The following is a 14,335-nucleotide window of genomic DNA, read 5'->3' as shown; positions in this document are numbered from 1 at the left end:
TCAACGTAATGAAAGATCCTGCCTACTGAGATGTGCCAAAGAGGAGGGCAGCCAGGGCTCCTGCACAGAGGCTCAGCTCCCCCTGGGCTGCTGCCCTGCACCCTCCCTTTGTGTAGGAGAAAGGAGGAGGGCCAGGTGGGGTGGGGAGGGGGGAGGCTGAGCCAGCAGCCTCAGGTGCTGCATGTATAGACGTAAAAAGATTTAGCATCCATCCCTGCTCCAGGAAAGTTTTTGTTTTGTGTGAGGAATGGTAGTATGCTGGCCAGATTTTGTCAACTGGACACAAGCTACAGTTATTTGGGAAGGGGAACTCTAAATTGAGAAGTTGTCTCCATATGATTTGCCTGTAGAAAATAGCTCCGGAGGTTAAATAAAGCTGGGCAGAGTTCACCCATGAGGCATTGCAGCCTTTCCCAATGTTTGGGGATATTTGCTCCAGAGAGAAATTGCCCCCTTGGATTAGGTTACTAGGCAGAGTGAAGAAAGTAAGTCTGAAATTTTTCAGAAAATCTCTCAACCTGAGTAAAAGCAACGAGTTTATGGTGATTCAGTCCCAGTCCCTTGCTGCTATGGCAAAGATATTGCCAACTGCAACACTGGCAGTGAGGAAGAGAAAGGGAAGATCAGGTCCAAAACTGAAGAGGTGTTTGTCTGCCAACAGAAGGCCAATGGCAAAGGCAGCACTGTGCCCACAAATAAGGAGACCTTCTCCTCAGCTTCAGCACCTAGTGACCTCAAGGATGTGCACGCTCCAGGGCCCACCTGCTCCATATAACTGTGCAGCGACCACTACAGCCCCACACCCCGGCCACTGCATCCCACCAGCTCAGAGGACATGCATCAAGATGGAGATGTGGGTGAAGGCTCTGGTGCATGGTGCCAGCCCGGGCCTAGTCAACATTGTGCCCACGGAGCTGCGTGACCTCCAGCCCATGGAGCTGCATGACCTGCAACCCAGGGAGCTGCTACAGCCTGGGTAACTGCATAACATGCAGCCAGAGCCACGCTCTGAGTCCTGCTGCAGGCCTGGCTCACCCAGGGACCTGCACTGCCACCTGGAGGAACATGTGCCTGTAGTTAAAGGACTCATGTCTCGTGACTACCTTCAGTACACCGTGCCTTTAGACTACAGGATGTGCCCTCTGGGAAGGCCACGCAGCTGCTGCCTAGATACAACCTCTCCCATGGAGGTGTTGGTCATGCCTCAGCCAAGGGGGAATGGCACTTTCTCTGAAGATGACAGTTATGTAGACCAGGGCCTGGATGTAGGCCCAGAGATCCTTGTGGATTCATCGCTGAACAACTTGGTGATTGGCACCACCGGAGTCATGTTGCGGAGCCCTAGAGCAGGTTATTTTGATGCCCCTCCCCTCTCACCATTGCTACCTCCAATGCAGAATAACCCAGCAACCTCTCTGACCCCTACATGCACATGGCTGAAAGTGCTTGCTGTCATTTGACTTTCTATCCTAACTCTGCACCTGGGTTGCAAGAGTTTTTTTACTCAGTGCAAAGTAGTGGTCCCATGGTTGTTACAAATCTTAAAGGGGAGCATAAGTGCCTGCCAAAATTCCACCAAGGAACTCCTACAGCTGATACACACCTTCAGCAAAGTGGCTGGATACAGAATTAGCTCAAAAAATCAGTAGCCCTCCTCTATACAAAAGACAGATGGGCTGAGAAAAAAATTAGGGAAACAATACCCTTCACAATAACCACAAAAAAAAAAAAAACATAAAGTATCTTGGTGTAACTCTAACCAAGCAAGCAAAAGACCTGATCTATTGTCCAGTGTAAAGGCCTTTAAAAGGTTAAAGGGCCAATCAGACAATCCCAGACTAGCCTCAAGCACCAATAGCAATCAATCAGGTTGGTATAGCTCTGAGGAAATGTGGGATATGAGGGGGGGCCCAAGGTCACCTCAGGAGACTTCCGTAAATAAGGCGGAAATGTCACCACCCTAGCCTCGGCTCCATTTTGAGACTTCACTAGTGTGCTAAGAGTCCCTAGTAGATCAACACCGTGTAGTGGATCGTGGACTGTTTGAGGAGTCTTGGGAGCCACTGACGCGTCACTGGCCATTCTCCGTGGCCTCCAAAAGGCTTATCTAGACACTTCCACAGTTTAGGAGGTAAATCTGCCTGGCCCCAGGTGAAAATAGGCTATTCTAAAAATATATCAGGTGTCTGTGTCTTTACTGATTCTAAAAGCGGGCTAGATAATACCACTGTACTCATCGTAAGCCTAATATTAATCATGTATTAGGCCATACCTTTAAACTACCAGCAACAGTCTACAAAAAAACACAAACCAATACTTAGTGCATACTAGTCTGAGGGACTTCAGAAGTCGTGTTCACTTTCCACTGACGAGTGGCAGAATCTGACCTTTAAGAAAGCCTAGAAGGGAAGATTTAGCAAGTATTTCTTCTTTAGCAAGTAGGGCAGGGGGGGAAGCGGGGCACAGGTGAGCCAGCCCCAAAGGTGTAAGAGTAGGAGAGCTGGTCCTGTGACTCCTCTGCCATGTGATTACCTGGGCGCTGGGGTGATGCCCTTCACCTCATTTATCTCTTGCTGCCTGAGGCAATATGCAGAGCTGGCCCTGGGGTCATGAGAACGGGTGAGGTGGTCCTGCCCCTCACTGACTGCACCCCCAGGGAGAATAGGCCCTGCACCTCACCTTGGCAGCACAGTAGAGCTGGCTGGCCCTGGTGGAAGGGGCATGGGTGAGCCAGCTCCGAGGACATGCACAAGGAAGAGCTGCCATGAGACTCAGCTGGGTGTGTTGAGGTAGATGATGCCCCGCCCTTCACTTCATCACCTGAAGCAGTTGGGAGAGCTGGCTCCAAAGCCTTGAGAGCAGGAGATCTATCCCTGCCCCTCACGGGCTATAGGACTTGGGAGAGTGAGCCCAGCTCCTCACATGCACAACACAGTGGAGTTGCCCCTGATGGTGAAAATACAGGTGAGCCAGCCCAAAAGTCTGAAAGAGGGAGAACTGTCCCAGCCCTTCACTGACTGAAGTGCTTGGGAGAGTGGACACTGTGCCTAGACTGGGCAGTACAGTGCAGCTGGCTCCGGAAGCATGGGTGGGGGTGAACCACCCAAGGGCATGAGAGAGACCAGGAGTGCTAACCCTTCCTCCTGACAACGGTAGCATTGGGTAGCCTAGCCAGAGCAGTACTAGAGAGCTTGCCCTGGTAATGCTGATAAGGGAAAGCCAGCAAGCTGACCAGTTCATCTACCACCCAGACCCAGATCCGTGGCTTTGAGTTGCCCCATCCCAAAATCAACATCATCTCTGAACTGTTAGTGCACATGAAAGGGCCAGTCCTGCTGACCTAAAGCTGCAGGATCTCCATAACACAGGGCAAGAACGGGATAACCAGGAGGAGGCCTGGTGGAGATATAATGTTGATGGTGTCACAGAAGCCAGAGACCTCTAACCAGACCACTAGCTCATTACAGTGAGCATTTGCAAGTAAAGATGTGGACAGAAGGGTATACCGTGGGATGCACTGTGACACACTACAGCTTCCGTGAGATGTTTTCTATGCTTTGGGGTGTGTGTGTGTGTGTGTGTGTGTGTGTGTGTGTGTGTGTGTGTGTGTGTGTGTGTGTGTGTGTGTGTGTGTGTGGTGTATTTTGTGGAGGAGCTTGCAAGGGCAGAGGGTAGATAAGGGGACAGGAAGATGAGTGGGACTGGGGTGCATGATGTGAAATTCAAAAAGAATCAATAAAAAGTGGTTGGTCTTTTTTAAGCAGGACACTTTGGTGAACGCCCGTAAACCCAGCACTCAGGAAGGCAGAGGCAAGCAGATCTCTGTGAGTTCAAGCCAGCCTGGTCTACAAAGTGAGTCCAGGACAGCCAAGGCTACACAGAGAATTCCTGTCTCAAAAAAAGTTAAAAAAAAAAAGAAAGAAAGAAAGAAAGAAAGTCTAGGAGGGAAGATTTAGCAAGTGTTTCTGTCCCTTTCAACTGCTCTGCCTACCTAACTTGAAGTTCTACTTTACTTCCTGAGTTCTAACCTCATTTGAATCCAAGGCCAACTTTGAGTAGTAAAATATTTCATGATGCTCACTGTATCATCTTCATAACTAAATCCATAGGAAACATTCCTTGCCTTACCAAATTTCATGGCAAACGCAAGGTAGTGGCCTAACTAATGTAAAAAGGGAAATTAATTTCTATTAATACCTCACACGTATCAGTGAACAACTGAACTGCAGCTGCTTAAGAAGACAAGGAAGGAGCCTGGCTCTTGCACCATATGTTGTGTACTGAGTAAACCTAAGATTGAGAAGTCCAAAAGTCATTCCTGAGTGCCTTGGGAACATAAAACAACAGACTTATAAGTGACACTAGGACAAATGCCAGTAATAAGAAAATTAATGTCACTTCAGACTTACTCCTTTTGGTGATAAGAAAAAGTAAACATCTTTGTTCAAATGTGTACAATCCCTAAGTAAGCTATGATTTCATTTCTTTAAATGAGTGGAGGAGATATGGGCATGTTATCAATAAACACTACGTAAGTAAGTTAACATGTCGTTTGCCAGGGTTTTTTTTTTTAATAGCTTCTTAACAGATAGTGCAACTGGCCTCAGCCTTCTGAACTTCAACCTCTACTTCCTGAATGCTAGAATCACAGCTGTGAAGCATAATCACTGGTGTATAATACATAATGAAAAAATCTAAATCACCAGGGTAAGCTCACGTGGTACAAAATGGAACCTAATTGTGTTTCTGCAGGTCTCCTACATATGGTCTCTCAGCCTGCTCCATCAAAGGTCTCCCAGTGTTGGCTCTTAGCTTGTGGATTAATTTTAGCTATTTTTAAATTTCATGCAAACTGGATTGATGTGGTATTATACTCTTTTAATCCAAGCTCTTGAGAGGCAGAGGCAGAGGAAGACAGATCTCTAAGGTCAAGGCCAGCACGGTCAACACAGCAAATTCCAAGGAAGCCTAATAAAACCCCATCTCTCAAAAAAAATTTTTTTCAGTACAAACTCACATATATATCTGCCTCTGACTCTTTTCATTTGCCACTGTGAGATTATAGTCTTGAGTACATTTTATTATAAAATATTATTATTTCAGTTTTATGGCTGTATTTAAAACCCATTGTATGGAAAGACAATGAGCGAAACAATAGGAAGTCTGATGGCAAAATGTCATCTTGAATATGATACAGCCATTACAATCACAAAATCCAGGCAACAGTCAGGCATGGATGGAGAAAGGTTTAAGGGGCCCTACCACTCACAGCTGAACTATCTATTACTGATAGATATGGGGAGAGACAGCTGTGTACCCACTGGTGACCTTACCAGGCTTCAAAGTATCATTTTAATCTAATGAGCACACAGATGACCCTAGTTAAACTAAGTGGAACATGAACACACACACACAGAGGAGAGACAGACAGACAGACAGACAGACAGACAGAGACAGAGAGACAGAGAGCTATGAATCTAGAAAAGGAACTTCAAAGAGAAGGGACTTGATACAAATAAGAAAGAGGGAGACTACCAGCAGAGGTGAGGAGGTGAGGTCTGCCTGGAGCCATCCAGTTCCTGAGTGCCAGCTCCAGAAACAGCAGCCATTAGAGACTACAAGCAGAGTTCCAGAGGCGGAAGCCATTGGGGACTACTAGTAGTGGTGAGGTCTGTTCCATGACCTCCACATGCTAGCTCCAGGGCACCAGCTCTGCCTACAATCCTAGAGGCAGCAGCCGTTGGAAACTACCAGCAGTGGTGAGGTCTTCCATAAGCTCTCCAGCATGCCAGTTCATGGGTACCAGCTCTGCCTATGATTCCAGAGACAGCAGCCATTGGAGGCGACCAGCAGAGCTCTGCCTGCAGTTCCAGAAGTCGCAGCCATTAGGGACTACCAATAGAGGTGAGCCCTATTCTGTGTCCTCCACACGGCAGCTCCTTGGCACCAGCTCTGCCTGCAATCCCAGAGACAGCAGCCATTGGAGATTACCAGCAGAGGTGAGGTTTGTCCTAAGCCATTCCGAGTGCCAGTTCCCTGGTCCAAGTTCTGCCTTCCATTTCACAGGCAACAGACATCAGGGACAACCAGGGACCACCAAGCCTGCCAACACCAGAGACAACCATGGCTAGAGGACAGCATAAGAACACACTCAACAAAACCCAGTATGGCACCATCAGAACCCAATTATCCTTCTACAACAATCCCTGGATATCCTAACACACCTGAAGTGTAGTAAAAGAACATTAAATCTAATCTTATGAAGATGATTGAGGCCTTTAAACAGGAAATTTATAAATCCCTCAAAAACACACACAGGAAAATACAATCAAACGGCTGAAGGAAATGAATAAAGCTGTTTAAGACCTGAAAAGGAAAGAGAAGCAGTAAAAAAAAAACACAATCTGAAGCAATCCTGGAGATGGAAAACCTAGGAAAGAGACAGAAACTACAGACACAAGCATTACCAACAGACTAGAAGAGAGGAAAGAGAGAATCTCAGGCATGCAAGATACAGTAGAAGAAATTGATACATCAGTCAAAGAAAGTGCTAAATCTAAAAAGTTCCTAACACAAAATATCTAGGAAATTAGGGACACTATAAAAAAGGCCAAACCTAAGCATAATAGGAATAGAAGAAGGAGAAGATTGCCAGCTCTGCACCAACAATGCCTCAACACATCTTGCAGGCAGGACAGATTGTAGGTTGTCAGTTTTGAAGTTGGGTTGGTGTCCAGATTTCTCTTCCCACAGCCTACAGAGTACCTTCTTGTGCCAGAGAGCCTAGATCATAGCGATGAAGGCTATGTGCCGGCAGCAGCTCTACCTCTCTGTATTCAATGAGCTGTGTGGATATTGTCTTTTGACTGTCAGTTTTCAGAGAGAACCTTCTCCGCTAGCCTTATCCTGGGTTGTTTAGGGATTTCCATTGGTCTTCAGCCAAAAACTCAACTGAACATAAATTTTTGTTTTATGTGTATGTGTTTTGCCAACACGCATGCCTATGCCCCTCATGCATCCAGTGCCTGTGGAAGCAAGAAGATGGCCTCAGATCCCGTGGAGTTGCAAATGGTTGTAAATGCCTTTTGGGTACTGGAAGCTGAACCCAAGTCCTCTGAAATAGCAGCCAGTGCTCTCAGTCTCTGAGGCATCTCTTTAGACCCTCAATTGTTTTACCAAAATCTTTCCAATCAATTTTTTCAATGCAATCGTGATAACCATTATTCTGGTTTTTGTTGTTGTTGTTTTCTATGTGTTCAAATAGTTTTGATTTCACTTCTAAGTCTTATCACATTCCTCTGCCTTTCTGTCATTCCTATTACACTTATGCCCTTCAAGTTCACAAGTATTACTGAAAATGGTGGGCGTAAAAGAAACTTTTATTCACCTGTATCAATTGTTGTCTCGAATGCTTACTGCCTCCATCTGCTAACCTAGGCCTCATCCTGGAAGCTTCCAGTCTCTGTACAATCTAACCTAGGCCTAGGACATTTTCAGCCTCTGAGACTTACTGCTTAATAAGCTCACCCTTACTTGCTCTTTCTGAGCTCTGGGCTGGCTGGTTCAAGTCTGCTGTTCTGGTTCAAACGTCTCTCCCAGCTGATTTACTCAGTCTGGCTTTTCTCTCAGCCCTGGAATTGCTCTGCTTGGCCTCAAATTAACCCCAGGAATCTTTTCTAATATTCTGGCTCCTAATTCTCTGGCTCATTTGGTGTTCGCCTGAGTTCTCTTTCTGTAACCTGTCTCTCTGTTACTATTCTGGTAAAAAAAAAAAAAAAAAAAAAAAAAAAAAAAAAAACTCTGCCTCCCTTTCTCTCTGTATTGCCCCTTAAGTAACTTCCCCTTCCTCTCTGTTCTTGTGAGAATTGGGCATATCTTATTCTGTCAAATCTTGAAACAAAACTACATGGACCACTTGAAAAAAGAATGCAGTACTAACTCCAGAATACAGAATAAGAATCTATAAAAGTGTCTCAATAAACCTAGAATTTAAATGTCCTCTCACAACCCTTATGATTAATTCTTATGGCAGTTGAGGTTCACAGTCAGTATTCTCAAAAATGTGTGAAATGCTAGCCAGACAAATTTATACTAGTTGTCAGACTAGGAAAATAAAAATGTTCAAACAATATTTATCATTCTATCCAATGGAAGAAAATATGATCTAATTATACTTTTAAGTTATAGGCATCATAATTACTGTCAGTCACTACCAAAACAAAAAAATTTCTACAATTCATATTTACCTCAGGACTTAAGCCACAGTTAAGGTAAAAACACAAAGAAAATTTGTGGCAAGGGAAGAAAATTGTGCTGTAGTATATCATATCACGTGAAGACAGGCCATGATATGATACTATATTGCATAGAAAAAGCTGTTTTAAATAAGGGAACCACTGGATTTTGAAATTATTTTTTATTTTTTACTTTTAAGGAACATCCAGCTGAAAATCCTCCTGGCCATTGAAGGCTGGGACTTTGGACCAGACCCATAAGTTCTCTCTAGAAAGTCACTCATTCATTTACTATCAAAATCAAGCTACCCAACACAGCCCTCACAACATCAGGGAAGATATTGAAGGCATCTGATAAGTGATTGCATTAACAAAATAAATTGACAGGAACCTTACTCCTGAGCAGAACATATAAGAAAGACTACTGTGCCGTTATATGTTTAAATATAAGTGGACACCCAAGTGCAGCACCCTTTGAGCATTAGTTACCTGCTTCCAAAGTGCCTCTTCCTTAAATATTTCAAGGGTACAAGGGCTCAGGCAGGTATTGTACAAGTTCATCTTTTGGGAAAGGGAAATTAAAAGTCTACTCATAAGAAAGACTTCTTTGAGTGCATGTGATCTTGGAGGATATTTGAAGACAACATGGTAAGTTAAGATGGATGTTAAGTTAAGGCAATTTGGGAGTAGTTATAGTTGGGGATAACAAAACAAATAGAATGCAGAGCAGAAAGCTGCCATGTGGTTGCAAGGGAGGCTAGAGAAAAAAACAGGTCAGCTGGGAGAGAAGTCTGAGCCAGAACAGTAAAGTTGAACCAGCCAGCCCAGAGCTCAGCAAGAACAAGCAAGGGTGAGTTTACCAGGTTGAAGCATCCTAGTGGAGGGCTGAGGGGCAGAGTTTGGGCTATGAAGTGTTTTTATTCCAATGACTTAGGATCACAGAGGCTTTATCCTGCCTTCTTTAGTTCTTCCTCAGGTTCACTGCCATGGTCTCCACTCCTCACAACCACCAGACTTTCATTAACTCAGCCATCAAATTCCTACACCAGTATGAGTTTGATGGGCTAAACCTAGACTGGCAGTCCCCTGGGTCTTATGGGATCCCTGCTAAGGACAAGCATCTCTTCACTGTCCTAGTGCTGGTGAGGAAATTAGGAAAAGAAAGAAGTATTTTCAGCACTAGAACATTCAAATTCTGTCCTTTCAAAGGAGAACAGGGTAGTTACAGAGGAAAACTAAACTCAGCTGAGTTTAGAGTTATAGACTCTTAGAACCGCAAAGATCCTTCGGGGGAAACGGCCCACTTGCCTTTATTCTACAGGTAAGTAACTGGGGATATATCATGACCTTCTGTGCTCTCTAACTACAGCGTTCAACACAGAGAACAATTATATGAGACTGTCTACTGTTACTTTGAGTAACATGTGCTCTGTGGCACATATTGAGTTTAGGCTCAAAATGTAAATAAGGCAAAATCTTTGGCTTTAACGAGCATACAATATGAGGCAGAAGACTGAAACGTAGCCAACGACTTACAGACACATTATGATAAATGTCATGGTAAAGTCTAGAGAGAGTACAAAAGAAACCCAGAGAAGTTTGTGTGAGGCAGGATCTGCTTTTGAGTCCAACTACTGATCATATTTACAGGTGTGTGTGGTGCCACCTACTGGCACATGGGCATACCACTGAGGAAAACTGATTCTCTTTTCCACCATAGCCAATAGTTCCTTAACTATTGGTGAGACCTCCTGAGACCCTCTCCTCTCCATATTGAAGTGTTGGTTGGCTTGATCTTGTGCCAGTATTGTGCAGAGAACCACAACTGTTACGACTTCATGGATGCAACAACTCCATCATAGCCAGAAGGCATTGGTTTGGTTTGGTTTGGTTTGGTTTGGTTTTTCAGTAATCTTCCCCGACCCCTGGCTCTTACAATATCTCCAACCCCTTTCTCCAATGTTTACTGAGCCTTTGGGAGATGGTGTGTGATCCAGATATCCCATTTAGGTCACAACACTCCATGGTCAATTATTCTCTGCATTTTCACCAGTTATGAGTCTGAATTAACTGCCGTTTGTTGCATAAAGAAGCATCCCCAGTGAGGGATGAGAGTTTCACTAACCTGTGGGTACAAGGATAAGTTATTTAGGAGGCAGATTGATACCATTTTCCTGGTAGGAAGACAGTAATAGTAAGGCCTGTGACTCCTCAACCACAGGTTCTTTGCCAGACTTTTAGTACCAGGCATGCGTTCCCCTCTGTGGAGCAGGACTTAAGTTCAATTAGAAAGGTGTTGATTTACCCCATAACATTCATGCCTGTATTACATTAGTTGGCATATTTTTTCAGGCCAGTTGTTACTATATTTTACAAGAGTCACAGCTGGGTAAAACTTTTTTTAATGGCTTTTCTCCCCCAGCAGCCTTCTGGTAGTCAGCAAAGAAGCACTTCCGGGTCAGTACTAGCTTAGCTTTTCCACATCCTATAACAAAGTGTGTGATGTTCTTAGCAATAAGTCCTCACCATCACGTTCTAGTGGATAACCAACAGCAACGGCTATAGCCTGTGCTGTCCTGAAGGTCTCTGGGATACCCTGACCAACAACTTGAAGGCTGGTATTCCACATTTGGCGGTGGACTTTTTGTTTAATAACCTATAGCTTCTAAGAGGAGCATTACACCACCCCCATGTAGGTAACTCCAATGAAGCTTCCTGTGTGGTTTTACTAGACATGCTTAGAATTAGTTATCCTTCCTCTTACCCTCACTGTACTCTACACTGACATTCCCACTCCACACTTAACCTGCCTCTCCGCATTTAGCCTCTCCCCATTATTCCCTTTTCCCCATCCAACTATCTGTTTTCTACTATTCTCTCCCCTCTCCTCTAATCTCTTTCTTCCTTCCCTGTACCCCAATGGCCCCTCTCTAGCTTCCTGGCTTCTACTGACTATCTCTATTTTTAACTGAAACAGGGCTCTTGGCACAACTTATAGACCTTCCCACTAAAACAGCACAGTGTAAAACCACAAACATTGCAATATATGAAGTTAACATTTGAAGACAGCTCTAACACCCTTCTTTCTCTTTCTAATTAGTAGAACTTTGGGGGTTTTTTGATCAGATACAAAATGATAAGTCAGTAAAATAAAGGCATAAAGGAATTCTGTAGGCAAAAAAAAAAAAAATATGAGACTGATGGATGAGGGCTCTCTTTATATTGGATACTTTTCTATATCCGTGGGAAAACCCCTTCACTAACTAAAATATTCAGTCAGTTGAAGCACTCTGTCCTCTAATCACATAAGTAATTTGATCTAATACTATGTTTCTTTTTTATTTTTCTCCATTAATTTATTTATTTACTTTACATCCTGATCGCAACCCCCCTGCTTCCTCCCAGCACCCCCTACACATCCCTTTCCCTATTCTCTCCTCTCCTTCTCCCAAGAGAAAAGTGAGGTCCCCCAAGGATACCAACCCTTCTTGGCACCATAAGTCACTCAGGATTAGGCACATGCTCTCCCACTGAAGCCAGACAATGCAGCCCAGTTAGAGGAAAGGGATCCAAAGGCAGGCAACAGAGTCAGAGAGAGCCACCACTCCAGTTGTTGAGGGATCCACATGAAGACCAAGCTGCACATCTGCTACATATGCACAGGGCACCTAGGACCAGTCCATGCATGCTCTTCGGTTGGTAACACAAATATTATAACACCCCTTCATTTAGTAGAATGTCCTAGTCTCTTGACCACCTGTACACATGGCAGTTTCCACCAGCATTCTGTTGGAAGATGACCTGGCACTCCCAAACAATGGAACTATAATAGCTAACCCCTGCACTTCCTCTAAGATTAGTCACACGAAGTACAAGTAGATTACGATCTGGCACTGATTTGTACCTGTTATCCAGCCATCACCACCTTCTTTCTCGGATAACTTTGCATTTCGTCTGATGAAATGTTGGTCTTATGATATACTTCACCTACTGAGAAAGCAGAAGCAATTTTTCTCCACCATTGAAAGCTGGAGATAGGGAACTGCAGCAAATGGTGCTTCAGAATGTGGTGATGTTGGCAGAGCTCTCAGTCATGTGGGACCGAGATATTGGATGGGTGGCTACAGACTTTAGATGGGACCTAGTGAAATTTTCTATGCCCTATAAATATTAGATAGCTGTTCTACTGACTTTATTGAGATGGCGGCAGAGAAAGGTAAATGCAAATGTAATTTTCAAAAATACTTATATTAGAGGGTCTGGAATGAACTTGTGATTTACTCTACTGTACTTTAATATTCTGTAGAAAATGTGTGGAGATTTTGAACAGGAAGCCATTAAGAGCAATAGCCCTAAGCTGATGGTCACTACGACAGTAGCTGGTGTCATCTCCATTATCCAATCTGGCTATGAGATCCCTCAATTGTCACAGTAAGTGGTCTACCTTATTCTTAAACTCCTGTAGGAAAGTAAGGAGAGGATCTTCATTCATGAGATGTTTTGATGTATGTGGGCTTTGTATATAGGGGTTAAAGGGTGCATTTTTCTGGCATAGGTGTGACAAATGGCCATCAGAAATTATTTAAACAGCATCCTTCATCACAGCTCCCTAGACTACATTCAGGTCATGACTTACAATATCCATGGCTCCCAGGTTGACTACACTGGAGAAAATAATCCCTACAAATCACTAAATGACACTAATATCAACATCTTCCTTAATGTGGGAAGACGCTACAATATGCAAATACAGAGCAGAAATGGTCCAAATTGTAAGAGGTTCATCACAGAACATAAAACAAATCCTGAATATACAGTATTCTTGCATATCTCATTAGGTACAACTTCAGTGAAATAATTTGGAAAGAAAACTAATAAATTGTTAACATATAATTTGATCAGCTAGAATACGGAACTAACCCAGCACAGGTCACCAGATACCTAGGGCCTATAATTAACCTTCTCCCACTACAAGATTATATCATGACCTACTGGAATGAAAATGGGGCAGTACCTGAGAGGCTCATTGTTGGATCCCCAGTGTGTGGATGCACCTTCACCCGGATTGAGCCCTCCAAGACTGAAATTGGTGCCCCTCTGCTACTGTACTAGGGCCCTACACAGAGGAGTCTGGTGCCTGGGCTTTTAGGAGGTCAGTAGGTTGTCTGCACAGTCCTCTGTGAATATCAGGCCCAGAGCTGTGCTGTAGCCTAAGGGTTGGGGAATAGAAATGCATCCCAGAACAACTTCCAAAAGCACCTTCTCCTCAAAATGACCTACTATGAAGAAACTAGGCATAAACTTGCCCCTGTCAGCTTTGTAAGCTTTTCCAGGTCTCTGAACAGTCTCTTTTGCTCCCTGCAAAAGTAACCTTGAATCTACCTAAATTACTAAAATGAAATTAACAGTCGAAACATGAGTTCCCTTGGTTTGGGGGGGAGGGCGGGTGTATGATTTGATGAAAATGTTTTCTCGATGGGTAAATACCATCTGCCTCAGGAGAAATGTGCAAAGACTGTGTAAGAATGTAATGGAGCTAGCCGCTCTACCATCTGCTGCCTGCCTGTGTCCTTCAGCACGGTGTCTGGGGCTGTGAGGAGGAAATGGTTGAATTTTTGGTGCACAGGACAAGATGAGGACATTCACAAGAAAGGTCTGGCACGCAATGACCGTTCTCAGGAGGGAGCCACTGTGACCTCTCGACTCCGGAGCATAAGCACTGAAGCTTGCCTTGTCCTAGATTGAAATCTAAGCCCAGAGCATCATCCCACTTCTGCTGAAGGCCCAGCACTGCTCTCGTGGTCCCAGAATCGACAGTTGCAGTGGACTCATGATGGAAGTGCAGTGGGTGTACCACGGAATGTCGGCCCAGAAAATGAACCAGCAGGATCCTTTTTAAAAGAACATGTACTGTACTTAAACCATAGTGGTGTCTGCCAGCTGCTGTCACCCCTCACATGGTTGCCTGATTAACTAGTCATTAGACTCAGTGAAGCTGGTTAGACTATCACCTCCTGGAATTCGCAATTAGGAACAAGGACTGTTGGTTTGATAGTCATCAGCAATATATAAGCTCAGGAGCTATTGAGACGTAAGAAGAG

The 14,335-nt window shown here is 44.3% G+C and overlaps 1 pseudogene; it reads left to right on the top strand.

Moving 5' to 3' along the window:
- The first annotated feature begins 416 nt into the window (after positions 1–416).
- LOC127206139 (suppressor of cytokine signaling 6-like) lies at positions 417–13,979 on the top strand (annotated as a pseudogene).
- The last annotated feature ends 356 nt before the right edge of the window (positions 13,980–14,335 follow it).

This window comes from Acomys russatus, chromosome 23, assembly GCF_903995435.1.
Source record: "Acomys russatus chromosome 23, mAcoRus1.1, whole genome shotgun sequence".
Lineage (NCBI taxonomy): Eukaryota > Metazoa > Chordata > Mammalia > Rodentia > Muridae > Acomys > Acomys russatus.
This window is presented reverse-complemented; position numbering and strand designations above follow the sequence as displayed.